This window comes from Chlorocebus sabaeus, chromosome 8 (assembly GCF_047675955.1).
Source record: "Chlorocebus sabaeus isolate Y175 chromosome 8, mChlSab1.0.hap1, whole genome shotgun sequence".
In the NCBI taxonomy this organism is placed as follows: domain Eukaryota; kingdom Metazoa; phylum Chordata; class Mammalia; order Primates; family Cercopithecidae; genus Chlorocebus; species Chlorocebus sabaeus.
The window spans coordinates 86,739,959-86,758,827 of record NC_132911.1 but is presented as its reverse complement, the minus strand read 5'-3'; positions in this window follow the sequence as shown (position 1 = coordinate 86,758,827).

Genomic DNA, 18,869 nt, shown 5'->3' with positions numbered 1-18,869 from the left:
CTTTTTGAAGCAATTTTTTTAATACTCAATGATTTTATGTTAAATTAAAAACTCCAAGCAGGTGACATGGGTAGCAGATGGCATTTGCAATTACGCATTAGCCTTTATATTCAGGGAAAATGTTAATAAGTAAATAAATACAATAGTTGATATTTCATTGTGAATTTTAACAGACAGTATTTTTAAAACATAAGAAAATATACAATAGGATTTAGAGATTAAATAAGTATCCATCCATTCTACCCAAATTCTACCCAAATCTTGGGTAGAAATAGCAAGTTGTCACGTGACAAGGACTTGCTATTTATTTAGGCTGCAAGGGTAAGGAAGCAACAGATGGGATTACTATGTATATGAGAGACAATATGTTAAGGTGTGAATGCCAAGCATTCAAAAAAAGTCACTGCAATATGAGGTTATCAGTGGATTTTATGAACAAAGTAAAAGGAAGATAAATAAGATAAGGAGTAGAGCAGCCCATGAAAAGGCAAAACAAGCTATCGTTTGCTAAGCAAAAAGAAAAACTAGGAAGCAGTATAAAAAAATGAAATGAAAAGCAAGAATGGTTGTACTGCCAGTAGCTACATTTGTGTGTGCCCAGAGGCAGAAGACAAATTGGTTACTAAAGATTTGAATAGATAAAAATAAAACCTAGCCAACTTGCCCAATAGAGTTGCGGAAGATTACATTATGTTTTATTTCTTTCAAATGGATCAGGGAGATTCAAGCAAAAAAAGGAGCAATTCTCAGTATGTCTTACAAGAAAGAAAAAAAAGAAGAAGATAATTTGGAATAAAAGAAGTATCATAAAAAATAAAATTGAAAGACCTTACAAGAAAAGAAAAATATAATTTGGGATAAAAGATCCATCATAAAAATAAATTTGAAAGAATTCCTGTGATTACATAATTTCAAGAAATGACTTTTTTATTGATCTCTAAAGGCTTATGGCAGTGATCTTTAATGTCATGTGAAGTTGTAAAAGCAATAAACACAGAATATACTTTCTGAGATTTTCTGACTTGATACTACATTGGTATAGGTACACACTAAAATACAATTAAAAATTGATACATTAGTATCATTAAAGGATTGGGTATGCTGATTGATCCAAAATCTACAACATAATTACTTGTGTAATAATGAAACAAAATAGATACTTATAAATCGAGAAAAAAATTTAAGCACTGTTAAAAAGGATCAAACAGATTTAAAAGGTCTGAATCATAGACTTTTTAAAAAGATTTAAATTGACAAAAAAAAAAGTTCATTTGAGGAATTATGGCTTGAACTCACAGAAAAACATATTTCTGGCACTGTGTTAAGGACGTGACATAAATTTTCTCCTTTAACCATTGCAACAACCCTATGGAACCAGTTCTATTATGATGCCCATTTTGGGTAAGGCAGTGGAGGTTTAGAGAAGAAGGAAACTGACACACAGCTAGTTACCCACCAGATGATGATAGTGACATTGAGTCCCATGTGTTAAAAAAGCGAAAATACCATTCTCACCTCTAAATCAGGTCCGTTTATTTTTTTTTTTAATTTACTCTCTCTATGAATAGCAGAATGATCTATCCAGTTATCTAAAGTTTAGAATCTAAATCAAAGTCTTGAGATTTCCTTGCCAATACCCTTTGCCTTCCTATTTCTTTTTCTTATTTCTATTTTCTTTTTTAAAAAATTATTATTATATTTTAATTTCTAGGGTACATGTTCACAACATGCAGGCTCGTTACATAGGTATACATGTGCCATGCTGGCCCGCTGCACCCATCAACTCATCATTTACATTAGGTATTTCTCCCAGTGCTATCCCTTCCCTCGCCTCCCACCCCACAACAGGCCCTGGTGTATGATGTTCATCACCCTGCACCCTGTGTCCAAGTGTTCTCATTGTTCAATTCCCACCTATGAGTGAGAACATGCAGTGTTTGGTTTTCTGACCTTGTGATAGTTTGCGCAGAATGATGGTTTCCAGTTTCATCCATGTCCCTGCAGAGGACATGAACTCATCCTTTTTTATGGCTGCATAGTATTCCATGGTGTATATGTACCACATTTTCTTAATCCAGTCTATCATTGATGGACATTTGGGTCGGTTCCAAATCTTTGCTGTTGTGGATAGTGCTGCAACAAACATACATGTGCATGTGTCTTTATAGTAGCATGATTTATAATCCTTTGGGTATTTCTTTATTAATACATCAAGTTTTAGCTCATGTGCCATTTCCATCATCAATACTGCCTTGATCATTTCAGCATTCTCTGGGTGTTCCTTACACACCTCTGTGCACCTCTCTCTATCGAAAAGAGAACTATATCATCTTGATAATATAAGCATGTGTGTGTTCTCTACACACTACAACAATGTAACATCATAATACAGGTTCAAATACCAGGTCATTCTGTTCTTGTCTTCAATGTCTAGCTCCATGCAGTCAAAATTAAAAATTCCAATCAATGTTTGTCCACTAGAATATAAGTTCCATGAGTAAAAGGAATGTATCCTGGTCAAAGTTGATGCTCAATAAATAGATGTGAAATGAATGAATGAATGATTTTTGAATGAACAAATAATTAGCCAGCAATGAGAAAACCATTTCTAGAAAATGTGAGCCACAGCACAAATTTTAAGCATGCAGATTATGAGTCTAACTAAAGTAGAAGAGTTATGTTTGGAGTAATGTGGTATTAGGTGGGCTAAGCGAATGGAAATAGATGGTAGAGGCACCAGATAAAACAGTTTAGACTTCGGGAAGTAGAACTAGGCATGTAACTCTAAAGGAACATAAAGAAAGAGTGATCTGATTAACAATTCTGATTAGCTCAATGAACCTAGAGTTTAACAGGATGACTTTTTTTTTTTTTCCAGCTTTCACAGCTGTTTTAGGAAAATATATCACACTGTTTATTGGTGTTTAAATCATGTCATATAAATTTAATGTCGGTATCATTGTAAATTTTAAAAGCTGCATAAGTCAGTAGAATAGTGTGCAAAAATAAGAGGAGATTACAGTAAACAAAATTTACCTGTAGGGGAAATATCTGCTGTAGTGGCGTAATTGCTTGTTTGTCGTATTCAAAGGCTTATAAGGGCAATGTAACATTGAATGTTGGACATTTTGAGGTTCTTGAAAGAAACATGACAACTAAGACCATATTTAGTCGGTTTGTAATCTACAGTGAATATAAACTTACATTAAATTCCTAGAATTTGAAACTAGTTCTAAATTCCTTTGAACATTTTGTCTTTTTACACTTTCCCAGGTTAATAGCGATAACTATAGTAATGAAAGCCTACATTTATTCCAACAAAACAATTTGGACGTCTGTGTTGAGCCTATTTGTACATTATCAATTTCGTGGTCATCTATTTATTTTTTAAATTTTCATGAACATAGATGTAAAAATGATTAAAGGAATTCACAGAAAATCCAGTCCCAACCTTACACTGTGGTCTCTCTGTGAATGGAAACTTTGTGTATTCTTATATTCTGGGTAGCCAGTTCTTTTTCTGGTAGTTCCTCATGACAGAAATTTAACACATGAGTTTTGATGTGAACTGGACTTGATTCTTTTCTTTTTTTTATTCTACCTTAAGTTCTGGGGTACATGTACAGAACGTGCAAGTTTATGACATAGGTAAATGTGTGCCAGGGTGGTTTGCTATACCTATCAACCCGTGAACTGGACTCGATTATAAACAAAATTAAAATATTTCAAAATTACATTAATTATTTGATACAAAATATGTTTGGAATCAATGTAAATGATACAAACTAGAAATTATTTCCAGGTCTCTTAATTTCCAAAATTTCATTCACCTTTTGTTGTTATGTTGGCATGAGCAAAGTGCAACTTATTGATAAGACATTGAGAAAAATATGTATTTTTATTTTGCAAAGTCACTATAGTGTTGAGGATCAGAGCATAGTGTCTTGCTTTATGACCTTGTGGTCACCTCATTATATGAACTTCCTCATCCATAAAACAGGCATAATAATTGCAAAGCCCATAAAACTGTGGTGCAGATCAAAAGTATTATTATCTGTGAAGTAGGTAGCATATCCCCTGGCATGATGTAAATGCTCTATATAGGTTGTCTGTTTTCTATTTCCTAGTGCACTGCTTTTCTGACACACGATCTCGTTTGTGCACATATAAACCATCGTTCAACAAATGAATTGTGAACCATTTAACCCACACATTTGAAAGCATCTAAAGATAACTTGGTTGCAATATATTCTCAATGTTTGCACAAATTTTTCTTCCTGCCTAATGCTTGTCCATCATAATCCTCTCAGCTTTGAACTCAGCTGTGCCGATTTGAAAAAGGCAAGGAATAATTCATCTTGTGAAGTAAAAATATCCAAAATTCTATCAAGAAATGTCTCTATAAGGGCTAAAGGGCTAGGCTTTTTGAAGTCCTGGCCAATAAAGGATGAAATTAAGTAAAGGATTTCAGAGTTCAAGACAAACTGAAAGGGAACAAGACACACACATACACATACACACACACACACACACACAGAGAGAGAGAGAGACAGAGCCAGAATCAACTATAAGAGCATTGGCAGCAGCTAAATTACCCACTCAGTCCTCAGTTCTGGCCCTTTCTTTCCTTTATCTGTCTTGAGGCAAGGTTTTTTTTTGTTTTGTTTTGTTTTGTTTTTGGCGGTGGATGGGGGTTGTCTTTGGTTTTGTTTTGAGACAGGGTCTTGTTCTGTCAACCAGGATGGAGTTCAATGGTATCATCATAGCTCACTGCAGCCTGAAACTCCAGGGCTTAAGTGATCCTCATGCCTCAGCCCTCTGGCTGTGACTACAGGTATGCACCATCACACCCAGTTAAGTTTTTATTTTTTGTAGAGATGGGGTCTTACTATGTTGCCTAGGCTGGTCTCTAACTGCTGGGATCAAGTGATCCTCCTACCTCGATCTCCCAAAATGATGGGATTACAGGTGTGAACCACCACGCCCAACTAATTTTTATTTTTATTTTTTTGGTGGAGACAGAGTTTTGCTATATTTCCTAGGTTTCTCTCAAACTCCTGGACTAGAAAGATTCTCCTGCCTTTAGGATTCGGGAACTTTGTAGGATTATGAGGGTTTTGCCCTTACAAACTATCTGAGAAGTGCAGATATTGATGTTGCCTTTGTAGAATTAATGTACCAATTCCCATGACATACCTCAGGCACATAAGAAAATAGATGCTATTAGTTTAGTTTGCTAGGACTGCCATAACAAAATACCATAGACCAGGTGGCTTAAGCACAGCTCTGGAGGCTAAAACTCCAAACAGTCAAGGTGACAGATTGGTTTCTCATGAAGCCCCTCTCCTTAGCTTACCAACAGCTGTCTTTCTGCTGTGTCCTCCCATGCTCTCGCCTCTGTGAACAGGCATCCTTGGTTTTTCTCCTACTTCTTTTAAGGACACTGGTCCTATTGGGCCCCATACTTACAACAAGCTCATTTAACCTTAATTACCTTTTTAAAGGCCCTGTTTCTAAATACAGTCATGTTGAGAGAGCTACAGTGAATGAATTTGGGGGGACACAAATTAGGCCATACCTGCATTCAAATCACCTGTGGGAAGTTTGATAATGTAGATAATGAACTTTTGAGTTGTATAGATGTACGGTTGTGCTAAAGACAATAATTATTATAATATTAGTAAGTGTATACACGGATTAACTCAAACAGTGGGTAAGACCACTTAGGAAAGTGAAAAAAAAAAGATATAGGTATAAAAACCAGAAATGCCAGGTTTTAACCAGCTAGAAGAAATGTCAACACACAGGCGCGCGCGCGCACACACACACACACACACACACACACACACACACACACAGAAGGAAGTGTCATAGAAATAGAGGCAGCAGATAAAGAAAGTGTGGGGATTTCGAAGTCAAGGATAAGAACATGGTTTCAAATACAGGGTTATGGAGAGGACCAGATGTCACAGAGATAAGAATGAGAAAGGAAATTACTCATTTGGCAATGAGAGCAGCTTAATGAATAAATTCAGCAGTTTAGTGAATAAATCGAACCCTTTATTAGAAGAAAAGGAGCATAGAATACAGAGAAGGAGGTAGAATTTTCTTTCAAGTAGCAGGATTCCTTGACATGACAAAAAGAAACAAAGTAATCACTGAAAGAAATTGGAATAATTTAGAATATTATATAAATGTTATGTGCTTTAGGAGCATTACAAAATTATAGGAAGAAATTTCAGCATAATTGTAATTAACATATATTAGGTAACTGAGAATTAATCAAATTAATTTCTTGAATAAATTAGGGATGAACAAAACCATGTTAATCTTTGATACATTATACATATTAACTACTCTAGCTTATTATATCATATAATAATTCAACACAATATAATACTACATTAAATATATATTCAGATTATGTATTTAGATATGCCAAGAAAACCCTTGTGCTTGGTTATAAGTGATCAACATTATAAAATTAAAACAAAATGCTGTATGAACACTAGTGAGAAACAATTGACAGCAAGACAGTAGCAAAAACAAAATAGAAAACCTGCAATTTATCAGGCTGTAATGGTTTTATAAATGCATTTTTCCATAATTAAAGGGATCCATCTGCCTAGTCTAAAATCTGGTTCTTTTTCTGAGTTTGCTCAGAAATATGTATTATATTGGCATTCTTCTATTCCTGGAGGCATTTGGCCTGATGAGCATGTTAAATGCATTCTAAATCTTCAATATAAAATACATACTTAATTCTAGGATGTTGACATTTTTACTCAGTGCCTTCTTTATTTGTCCTATGACTACATATTCATAATGCAAAATCCATTCCTTCAAGGAGTAATCGTTTTATTCCTATCATATTATTGCAACAGATCAGTGACTAAATACTTCAACTGTGGAATTACTGAACATACGGCAGGATTATCCTCTCAGAGAATAAATCCAAACCTGGAGGTCTTGATAAAGGGAATGAAGTGTGCTTCCCCTGAATAGCTCCAATCAAATGTCAAAAAGGTAGTGGATAAATTGTGCTGCTATAGGATTAAGCGTATTGTTGCTTGCTAGATTCTGTTCAGTGGATTTTTGTTTTCTTGTTAGGAATGTTCATCAGTGTCGGACTTTATTATGTTGATGACAGGTGAAGTAGGTTAAAACCATAGAACATTATAATAAAGATATGTACCCTACTCTGGGTTGGCTTAACTCATTGTTTGTAAATGTGGTTCCAAAACACCGTGAAAGAGAAACACAATTCCTCCTGTGTCAAAAAAAAAAAAAAAAAAAAAAAAAAAAAGTGCTTTCCTGTTGTTGCAAATGAAATCTCTCATTAGTTATTCCATTTGTTTAAAAACTGGGCAATTCACAGCCAGGATTGTGACCACCCTGTATGAAACATTGTTAGACTACAAGAAAATTTCCTACTGCTTAAGTGACTACTACAAATACATCAGAAAGAGTTGTCAAAATTATCTACAGCATGTCAGTAAGTGAAGAGTTACTCAAAATCAGTTTTATATCTTATGTTATTATCTGTTGGGACACTTGTTTGAAGGACAGAGAAAATACATTGGCAAAAAATAATGTAATTCAGTGTTTGAAAAATCTTAAGAATTATCAAAGAGTCAATTTGAACACTTCTGTGAAGACAGAACTGACTGTCCCTCTTTTATGCCACTCTGCTTTATATTACAAAGTAATACAGACTTTCAGAAACCTAGGACTCTAGATAGATATTAAAAGGATCCATCCCTAGCTCTATTGCTTAGAATGACATGAAAACAGTTAGATATGAAACTAATGAAATTTGGACAATGAAATTAGATTAGAAAATATATTTCTATAAAGGAATATAATTGCAAGAAAGGAACGATTTAACCTAATGAAAACAAATTAATTTTGTATGTGTATATTTCACTAACAACTGAAATATAAACAGGAGGTAGGGGAAAGTAAGCATGGACGTGCATAGGAAGTGATGTGCTTTCATGGGTTTGGGAATGAATATTAAAGAGGAAATACATTTTTGTTTTATCATTGGGACTTAGTATCTTATTACAACTGTGATCCTATTGTATTACTTACAGAAATATGGATCTCTAAGAGTGCTGCTAGGGTTTGAATGTCCCCTCCAAATTTCATGTTGCAATTTTGTTGCCATTGTGACAGTATTAAGAGCTAAGACAATTAAGAAGTGATGAATATCATTGCTTCTATAACTAAGCACAATCTCAATATCCATTTTGATCTATTTTTTTTTTTTTCCTGGGGAGTTCCATGACAAATAAAATGCTGTACTCTTCCTGGAAAAAAAAAAAAAAAAAGAAGTGATAAGGCCAGGAGAGCTTTACCTCCTATCTTCATCATGAGAGTAAGTTTTTATAAAACTGAGGTCGGCTCTGTCTGTCTCTCACTCTGGACCATGCTTGCCCTCCTGCCTTCCTCCATGGGATCATGTGGCAAGAAGGTCCTCACAAAATATAGCCACTCAATCTTGGACTCCAGAGCCTCCACAGCCATAAGCCAAATAAGATTATTTTCTTTATAAAGTAGTCTGTGGCATTCTGCTATAGCAAAATAAAAGTGATTAAGAGAAGTCATTTGACCCTACGTAGTCCTGTTATCAGAAATAACATCTTCCAGGGAAATTCTCAAACCTTGTACATACAGGTACTATGTGTTTTTACTATTCAATAGTATTTCTGCACTCCAATGGACGGAAATCTTCTTTGGAACATGAAATCAACCATCGTCATTTTTGAAAATTCAGGACGTAATCCAGTACCTAGTTGTTACAAGACAACTTCTAATTTAATTTACCCAACTTTCTCTAATCCATCAAAATCTGTTCAATAAATGAAATGATTTTTATCCAAAGTACTTTAAAAATGAAATGAGGCTACAACTGTAGACACTGTTACACAGAACGAGCAATGAATTTCTATTTCCCTATTCTCCCACTTCTGGCATCAGGGTATTACATATTTATGAGTGGAGTATCATTTCAGGGTATCCAAAACTGAAATTAGATGCTATGTTATTGGTACTTCTGTGCTTTTAAATTACAATTTTTCTTTGTAAAATATTAGTTTAATAGGGACAGTCAATCAGAATGTCATTTTCCCTATTTTTTAACCAGTCTGAATTTGAGGTATAATTTTAAACATTCATCAATTTTAGCATACAGTTCTATGAATTTACAGTCATGAAACCACAACAAAATATATAAAACAATCCCGCCTTCTCTGTAAATTCTCCCATGACCTCTCCCGCTCCCTTCGCTTTTTTTTTTTTTTTTCTTTTGAGACGGAGTTTCTCTCTTGTTTCCCAGGGCTAGAGTGCAATGGCACGATCTCAGTTCACTGCAACCTCTGCCTCCCGGATTCAAGTGATTCTCCTGCCTCAGCCTCCCAAGTAGCTGGGATTACAGGTGACCACCACCACGCCTGGCTAATTTTTTTGTATTTTTAGTAGAGACAGAGTTTCACCATATTGGCCAGGCTGGCCTCGAACTCCTGACCTCAGTTGATCCACCTGCCTTGGCTTTCCAAAGTGCTGGGATTACAGGCGTGCGCCACCTCCCCTGGCCTCTCATGTGCTTTTATAGTGTAGTCTACCAATATTTCCTGGCACTTGATATGATTTTAATCTCTACCATTTACATTTCCATGAAAGTTATATTAATGAAATCATGCAACAATAAAGGAGGAAATATTACTTTGCACATGTAATCTCAGCAACTGGGGAGGCTGAGGCAGGAGAATTGCTTGAATTCAGGAGGCAGAGGTTGCAGTGAGCCAAGATCGCACCATTGACAGAGCGAGACTCATCTCAAAAATAAAATAAATAAAATAAAACAATAAAATAAAATAAAAATAAAGGCCTACCCATGGTGGGTATTTAACAATACTGGGAGAAATAACAGGGTTTGCTACACTTCCCCAGGAGTTTAGGCTTATTTTCTGCAAGAAAGAGTTATTGGGGCAGACATACTTGTCTTCATGGCAAAAGAAGCCACTACCCTTTTCCTCCTAAGTAGCAAGAGGAAAGCTTTCTCTGGTCTTCTGACCTACCTCCAGTTTTTCCTGTGAAGTCCCAAAACAGATCTCTGGAAAACAGAATGGATGTGAGGGCAAAATATCTTCATATCTGTGGGTTACAAGGGTTTTATATCCTGATGCCAGATTACACTTGGCCATTATCCAATTGTTAAAATTTTTAGCTGAAACTTTTAACTCTTTTATCTTATGCGCTGTTTCAGTGAGTTCTTACTCACTTCCCATTACTCCTGAGACACAGTTATTTTATTTTTTTCGGTTCCATTTTAGTTTTTGGATCGGTGACCTCAGCTTTCTGATGGGTTCAAAGAACACTTGACTTGTATAAATTATTTGATTTTTCTTGTGTTAGGATACGAGTGCAGTCCTTTTCAGATTTCTACATTCTATGTGGTAGTCAAAGTCCATCAAATAACGTTTAAGTCTCAGATCATTATTCAAACAAGTTGATGTAAGTTCAACAATCATAGTCTATACATGTAGACAATTTATAATACTCATGATACCATTCATCTCAACCAGAGTAGAGCCAAGTCATCAGTTGTCCTTCTCCCCTGAAACTGTTAAGTAGAAAGTGGGACATCTCTCTCCATTTGCCCATAAAATCAAAGAAGTAAGATGGTAATTGTTATTGTCAAGAATTTTTAATCTTATTGCAAGTATACTTTTAGGAATGTGATTTTTTTTTTTTCTGACAACATCATGATGACCAGATCTTGAGATCTTTAACTCATAATATCATTAAGCATTCATCAAATATCTGTCTAGTCTAACTACCTATATTTTTTCATTCTCCCAATAAAATATTTTTACAGTTTGTTTATTTTACTTAACTTCAAGCTGGGATAACCCTACAACTCTATACAGAACTACTTTATAATTCTTAAGCAGTGGCTCATTTTAGGCAGCCAGCAAAAGCTTAAATAAGTATAATGTGTACCATATTTTGGATATTTACCAATTATTAACATACTACTTTCATGGGTTTAAAATGGCATGATTCATCTAAATATTTGCCATTGCATTCAATAAGTTAAACGTACCACAGAATTGTTCTTCATATTCTTCTCTTGCTCATACTTACCCACTATCTTTTAGCAAGTCTAACCTTCAACATACTTTTCACATTCATCTCAATTCTCTCTGATTCCAGTATCTCTCTCCTAATTCAAAGTTCGTGGATTAGTCCCCAACAACAATATTATAATGTCTTTCACTTCATATACCCATAGAGCTCTTCTTTTTTAGAGTCATTATTTCTTACAGTAATCAGGGAAATTATTTAAAAGGCAAACTGTATCGTGCCCTTTAGTTTTTAACTGTTCATATTATTAAAAGCTTTTCAAGTCTAAACTATTTACCGAGGCTTTCAACGCATTGCATGATCTGGTCCTCAATACCTGTCATCCTCACTCCAGGATATTCTACTTCTTACTATAATTATTTCACCAGGATTTCATCCTTTAATGTCCTTAAGGATATCATGTTTGTTCTCTCATTAAAACGTTCCAAAACATATTGCCTTTACTTGGAATCTTCACTCCTCCTGCTAACTTCCAGCCTGGCTACTAATACTACTAAATATTATTTTAGATATCACTTCCTTTGGCAAAGTTTTTCTTATCAATTCTCTTTTCTTTTTTTGAGATGGATTCTTGCTCTGTTGCCCAGGCTGGAGTGCAGTGGCCTGAGCTTGACTCACTGCAACCTCCATCTCCCAGGTTCAAGTGATTCTCCCACCTCAGCTTCCAGAGTAGCTGGGATTATAGGCGGGTGCCACCATGCCCAGCTAATTTTTGTATTTTTAGTAGAGACAGGGTTTTGCCATGCTGGTCTGGAACTCCTGATCTCAAGTGATTTGCTCACCTTGGCCTCCGATAGTGTTGGGATTACAGACGTAAGTCACCATGCCCAGCCTCTTACCGCTTTTCAATCGGTCCCAGCCTGAGATTGGTGATTGAATCTATTTTGTTTTTACTGAATTATTTCATTCATGAAACTTATCACAATAGAAATCATCAATTATTTCTCTAATTATATTTTAATAACTTTTAATCAATAAACTAGAACTCCAATTAACCAAGGATTTTTCTTACATTCAAAAAGAGAAAAGCTTTTCGGAAACATGATGTTTAGAACAAAAGCAAAAATGATTTTTGTGAGAATAAAATTGGAAAAACATCTAAAAAAATAATGTTGCCATCACATGTCAATTTTTCAGAGCCTTCAATAAATAAAGGAACATGCCAAAGAGTGGTCTAGAATAGTAATACTATTCCCATAAATATTATAACCTGGATGGAATTTAATTTCATGAAAAAACAAAGGATAATTTAACTAACTTTTGATAATGTGTGTAGAATTTAACAAAATGAGACTCATTGCTCCACTCATCGAAACATATGATGTAACATTTTAAAATATCATTGAGCAAGCGAAATCATTCAATTATTACTTTGTTTTGAGAATTGCACTTATCTGTAGTAATTGAATTTATTTTAAATTGTGTTTATCAATTGACTGAATATTCTGTTTTCATTTTTTAAAAATCCATGAATTTTGTTCATGATTTCATGAATAACTTATATGGACTTATTAAATTTACCATTGATACAAATGTGGAGGTGTATATGAAAACTATATGAATTTTTATAGATTAAAAGTGTTATTAGCTCACAATAGCAAAATAGGCTCTGTTAGGGATGAAGTTTGAAACCCAACTAAAATGAGTTTCAAAGAATGAGATACAAATACCAAAATCTGAATTAACTATGGAAATGATATTAATATAGTATTATTCAGCACAGTAAATATAATTCCACCATGGTTTTCACACATATGAATTCCTTTTATGTATTTTAAAGGACTTGCTTTTTCAGTCCTTCCATTTTCTTTTTTAATTCTTTATTTTATTTTTAATGGGATGTTCTAGAGTTTTAATATAGTGAAAAATTATCTTGTATTGGTTTGAGGCACGTGATATAATATATTTAATTTTCAGTTTAGAATATTTATATTTTAATAAATTTACATAAAAATTAAATACATCTTTTAAATGGTGTGTATATGAGATTATATATGTATGTGTGTATATATATACTGTATATTTTATATTATATATTAATATATACTACATTATATTTATATACAATGTTCTATATATAATGTTACCTTTCCCTCCACTCACAGTTTTTAGAGAAAACCAAAGGTGATTTTAGCTAATATGGGATATTTGTCCTTCCCTTCTTGTTTCCTTCCTTCCTTCCTTTGTTTCTTCCTTCTTTCCTTTCTCCTTATCTTCTTTCCTTCATTTATTCCTTCTTGTTTCTCCTTCTTTCCTTTTTTCTCTCCTTCTTACCTTTCTTCATTAAAAAGTAATACAGATATTAATGCCATCAAAATCTGAGCTTGCTTTTCAATTATTATGTCATGAAATATATTTTGGGCAAATGAACACTGTCTCATAATCTATTCTATGCTTACTGTACAATTAAGTTAACCATTTCTTTTCTGATGACCATTCACATTATTTCTATTTTTTTTCTAGAAGCAGTCCTATAATAAACTTCTGTTTACCTGTGTGTGTGTAGATGTGTGTGTTTCTTTCTTGCTTTTTGTCTGAGTGCTTTTGTTTCTGTCAGATAAGCCACATATTCACATACATATACATGAGGATGAATATATACTTGTGTTAGAAATCATGAATTTACACCAATGAATATGTTTAATTCCAATTCATTCCACAGGGTTTCTTCTTCTCTCCCTCAGTCTTTATTTGTTCCCTTTTACATCCTGTCTCTGAAAAAAATATCTTTACATTAACCCATAGGTCAATCCTATAATAATAACAGCTTCAGAATTTCTTCAGAAGTATGGGCATTTTTTATTGTCCTTAGTTATGGCTACAAGATTATGAACTATAACCATTATCTTATGGCTTACCAATATAAAAAGCAAGAGGAGATAAAGCATTTCCCCTTCTATATCTCACCTTTTCTCTTTTCCACGTCCAGATTATGATACATATATCATTTTTTAAAAAAACTGAGTTAATTAGGCCAGGCATGGTGATTCACGCCTGTAATCCCAGCACTTTGGGAGGCTGAGGTGGGTAGATCACCTGAGGTCGGGAGTTCGAGACCAGCCTGATGAACATGGAGAAACCTCATCTTTACTAAAAAAAAAAAAAAAAAAAAATTAGCTGGGCATGGTGGCACACACATGTAATCCCAGCTATTTTGGAGGCTGAGGCAGAAGAATAGCTTGAATCTAGGAGGTGGAGATTCCCGTGAGCCAAGATAGCACCATTGCACTCCAGCCTGGGCAACAAGAGTGAAACTCAAAAAAAAAAAACAAAAAACAAAACAGCAACAACAAAAAAACCTGAGTTAATTTTAATAATATCAGTGGGTTGTATCAAAGTTGTATGTTTGTTGTGATAGTACATTATAGTCTTCCACTTGTTACCATTGTGGGAAGCTGCATAAAATGTACATGAGTTTTCTTTGTGTAGCTCATAAATTGGGAAGATGGCATTCCAATCTGTTCTTTTAAAATGCATGATGGTAAAAAACACTTGCTCTTTCACAATATAATGTAAAATCAACCGTATTTCTAGCATAGGTGCACCTTCCTGCATCCTAATCTTGATACAGACTTATTTCTGTTTAATTAGATTTGAGGTAAAACAGGTCAACAACTGCACAGCATATCCCCACCCTCAAAAATATTGCTTCCCGTTCTGAAAAGTTCCCTTCTGCTGTTTGACTATTTAAATACATACGTTCTCTGGTGTAACTACTCATTAGTTTCTTCCAAATTATTGTTCCCAATGAAACCACTTCACAATGATTACTTTTTATCTTTAACTTTGTGTGTGTGTGAAAGATAAAATAATACTCTTTAAAAATAAGAAAAAAAACCATATTTTTTCTGAGTTTATTTGTGTTAGACTTTTATCTGTTTAGATATGTAGATTGTAACTGAAGTTCTGATTATTAGGTGATGACAACAATCTATATAACTGATTTCCTAGAAAAGTTTCTTACACATTTCTTCAAATTTAAAGAATGTAATTACTGCTTTGCAATTTATGTTTTTTTGTTTGTTTGTTTGTTTGTTTTTTGTGAGATGGAGTCTTGTTCTGTCACCCATGCTGGAGCACAGTGGCGTGATTTTGGCTCACTGCAACCTCCACTTCCCGGATTCAAGTGATTCTCCAGCCTTAGCCTCCCGAGTAGCTAGGATTACAGACGCATGCCTCCATGCCCAGCTAATTTGTGTGTGTGTGTGTGTGTGTGTGTGTGTATTTTTAGTAGAGACGGGGTTTCACCATGTTGGCCAGGGTAGTCTCAATCTCATGATCTCCTAATCCGCCTGTCTGTGCCTCCCAAAGTGCTTGAATTACAGGCGTGAGCCACCACGCCCAGCCTGTGCTTTTTATTTACTTATTTTTAATGTAATAGACTCTTATTTATGTTTTTAATAAATGATATAGTGGTTCAAATTGGGTTAGGATAATATAGCCCAAATAACAGTGTTGGACATAAAGAGAGAAAACTATTTCGAACAAAATATATGTTTAATTTAAAGAAGGATGTATAGAGGAACATTCTATTTCTAGGAATAGCTAAACACAAAAGATACATTCACATTATTGTATGACCCAATACAAGCTAATTTTATACATGGTAATCACCAAGGTTCCAGCTGAAGCTTTATAACCATAGGCACTATACTTGATATTCTTTGAAGTCATATAGCTAAATTATTAATATGTTTTTCATGACTGTAATTTTTTCTTCTCCTGACAGTCAGAAAGGGTATTTCCTTACTATTTACTTTCTCTTCGGTTTTAAGAAAAATAAATTGTTTTACTTTAAGTTACCTTGACATTTTGTTATTTGTAAGAGTTTGTGTTTGTAGTAAAATGTAATCACATTTTTTTCTTTTTATTATATAAGTATGAAAGCAGCCTACTATAAGACATAAAGCAGAAACAATCTTAGATTTACTTAATGTTAAGCAATGTATATAAAAAGAAAACTAACATTTTATGGTAATTTTATCATTATTAACCTGACCTAAGTCTTTCACAATTTTGTGATGGAAAAAGTAATGTGTCTACATAAGGAAGCTATTGTTCTATAAGAAAATTAACATTGGCTTTGAATGAAGAGACATGAATATGGGTTCCAATTCTGTGTTAAGTAGCAAAGAAAATTTGGGCAAGATAGTAAACTAGATTCAAACCTGTTTTCTAATTTGTAAAATAAGAAAATTGTTAAGTATTCCTACCTGTATCCCATATAAATTGCTACAAGTATTATTGAATTTTGAGATTCTCAATAAAGGTGCCGAGGAACTGGGATGGAGAAAGAATGGTCTTATCATATGTTGTTACTACAGAAATTGTGTGTCCATGTATTTTAAAAATATACTTTAACACATAACTCTACTGCATATAATAATTGACTAAACATGGATTTGGATTTTAGTAAAAAAGTCTAAAATTATAGCAGTTATTGAACAAAACATAGAACATTTTTGTGACACTGAGTTAGATGAAGATTTCCTAGATACAGCAACAAAGAAAAATCTATAAAGAAAATAATTTGATAAATTGAACATCAAAATTAAGACTCTCTGCTATTGGACAGAAAAGAGTTTAAAGGATGAAATAGTAAAGCACATGTGTGTGAGGGTGTGTTATAGATGCAAATCACACAGCTGATAAAAAATTTGCATATATAATATATAAATAAGTCTCAAAATTAAGTATTAAGGAAATGACTAAATAGAAATGGAAAAAATATTTAAATATTGAAGGGATATTTCACCAGATAAATATACAGATAGAAATTTAGCAGTCCCACATCATTAATCATTAGGGCAATTTTAATGTAAACCATAGCTTCATGTCAGTTAGATTACCTAAAATGAAAACCTGACAATGTCAAATATTGGTGAGGATGCAAATCAACTTGAACTCATTCATTGCTGGTTGGTTCTTTGATACATAGATTTGGTGCTAACGTATGGACTTTGAAAACAATTTTGGAAGTTTCTTATAAAGTTAGACAAACTTTGTTATCATATGATGCACATTCTATTTACCCAATAAAAAATAGATTCACTCAAAAATCTGCATGCAAATATTAATAGCTGTATTTTTTAAATAACCAGCATGGAATGAAAACAATGTCTTTAATCTGCTCAGTAGTCAAACTCACTTTGGAATGAACAATGGAATCCTACTCATAAATGAAAAAGAATAAACTATTGCTACTCTCGACAACATGAATGAATTTCAAATGCATTATGGTAAGTTCAGTAAGTGAAACGCAAAAGACTACATGTTGTGCAATTCCATCTATTTGACATTTCAGGAAAGGTAAAACTATAAATATGGAAAACATATCATTGGTTTCCTGGGATTGGGGAAGGAGGTGACTTGAAAGAGGCATGGCAGAATTTTAATCGTGCTGGAACTCTTCAATGTTATGACTGAAGTGGTTACCAGAGTAGATGTCTTTGTCGACACTTACAGAACTATTCATTAAAAGGGATAAATTTTAACGGATGTAAGTCATACCTTCAAAAATCTGAAAAAAAAATTAAATATTATTTTAAAATTAAAGGTCTTTTATTTCCGTTGTTACCACTCTCACTACTTATGCAATTCATTCACTTTCTGATCTAACCAGATCTTAGGGAATTTATTAGTAAAAATCTCTTGCTTTTCTACATGTTTTTATTTTTTATTTTTTCTTTAGCCTAGACAATTCTTTTTCTTCTATTCAGCTGTTTTTTCTGATAGAAGGTTAGTTAATTTTATTTATTCTCAGTATTTAATTTTGATTATAAATCTTGGATTGGCTTCAAAACAGGTTCATTTACCCTTTGTTATAAAAATTAAGGTAATAGTTTTTGGCAGTCCTGGTTTTCAATGGAAAAAAAATGTAGTGGTTAATAATTCCAGATTAACTTCTAATCAATCTTTAAACTGTGACCACAGTCAACTTGACTAGACTAAATTACATTTCCCAGAATCTCTTTTCAATATATTTTTGGCTACAGGAAAGATTCCAGTGTGATTTTTTAAAAAATGAAGCAGCAGCAGCCATTTGTAGCCCACAAACATTTGTGTTTTTTTTTAATTAAATTTAATTTTTTGCCTGTTAAAGTGGGCAGCCGTTAGTACTAAAATTTCTATCTTTCCCTAAATTCTCTTTCAGCTTCTCTAGCTTTTAGAAGCAGTTGTGTGTGCTTTGCTTCCTATGAGGAAAGACTTTTCTTCAGAATACACATGCCGTGAAGCCAGAGGCAACAAGAACAGGTAGAGAGCTCATTACATTCTCATGATTTCATGCATCTGAGTTCATGAATTATTTTGTTATCCACACTTTATATCCTTCATACCTTCCAACCACCTAAACTGTGGACTTCAAGTTCCAGCATCATTATAAGAATTAGACCTGCAGACAGAGCTTTAGAGAGACTGTTTAACTGCTCTCAAAATTGTGTAAGGTAAGATTCTATCTTCCTCTCTCTTGCTCACATAGATGGATAGGTAGGTAGATAGATAGATAGATAGATAGATAGATAGATAGATAGATAGATAGGTAGAGTGATATACGTTTACACAACTGTAACTGATATACAATTCAAATAGAATTTTCTACTGTAAGTATTCCTTCATCCCAAGTCTCTGATTTTTCTATTTTATTTTCTCCACAATTTTATTTTTCCATCGTTTCACAGTTTGCACTGTCACATACATACTCTTTTATTAGTCTGTAT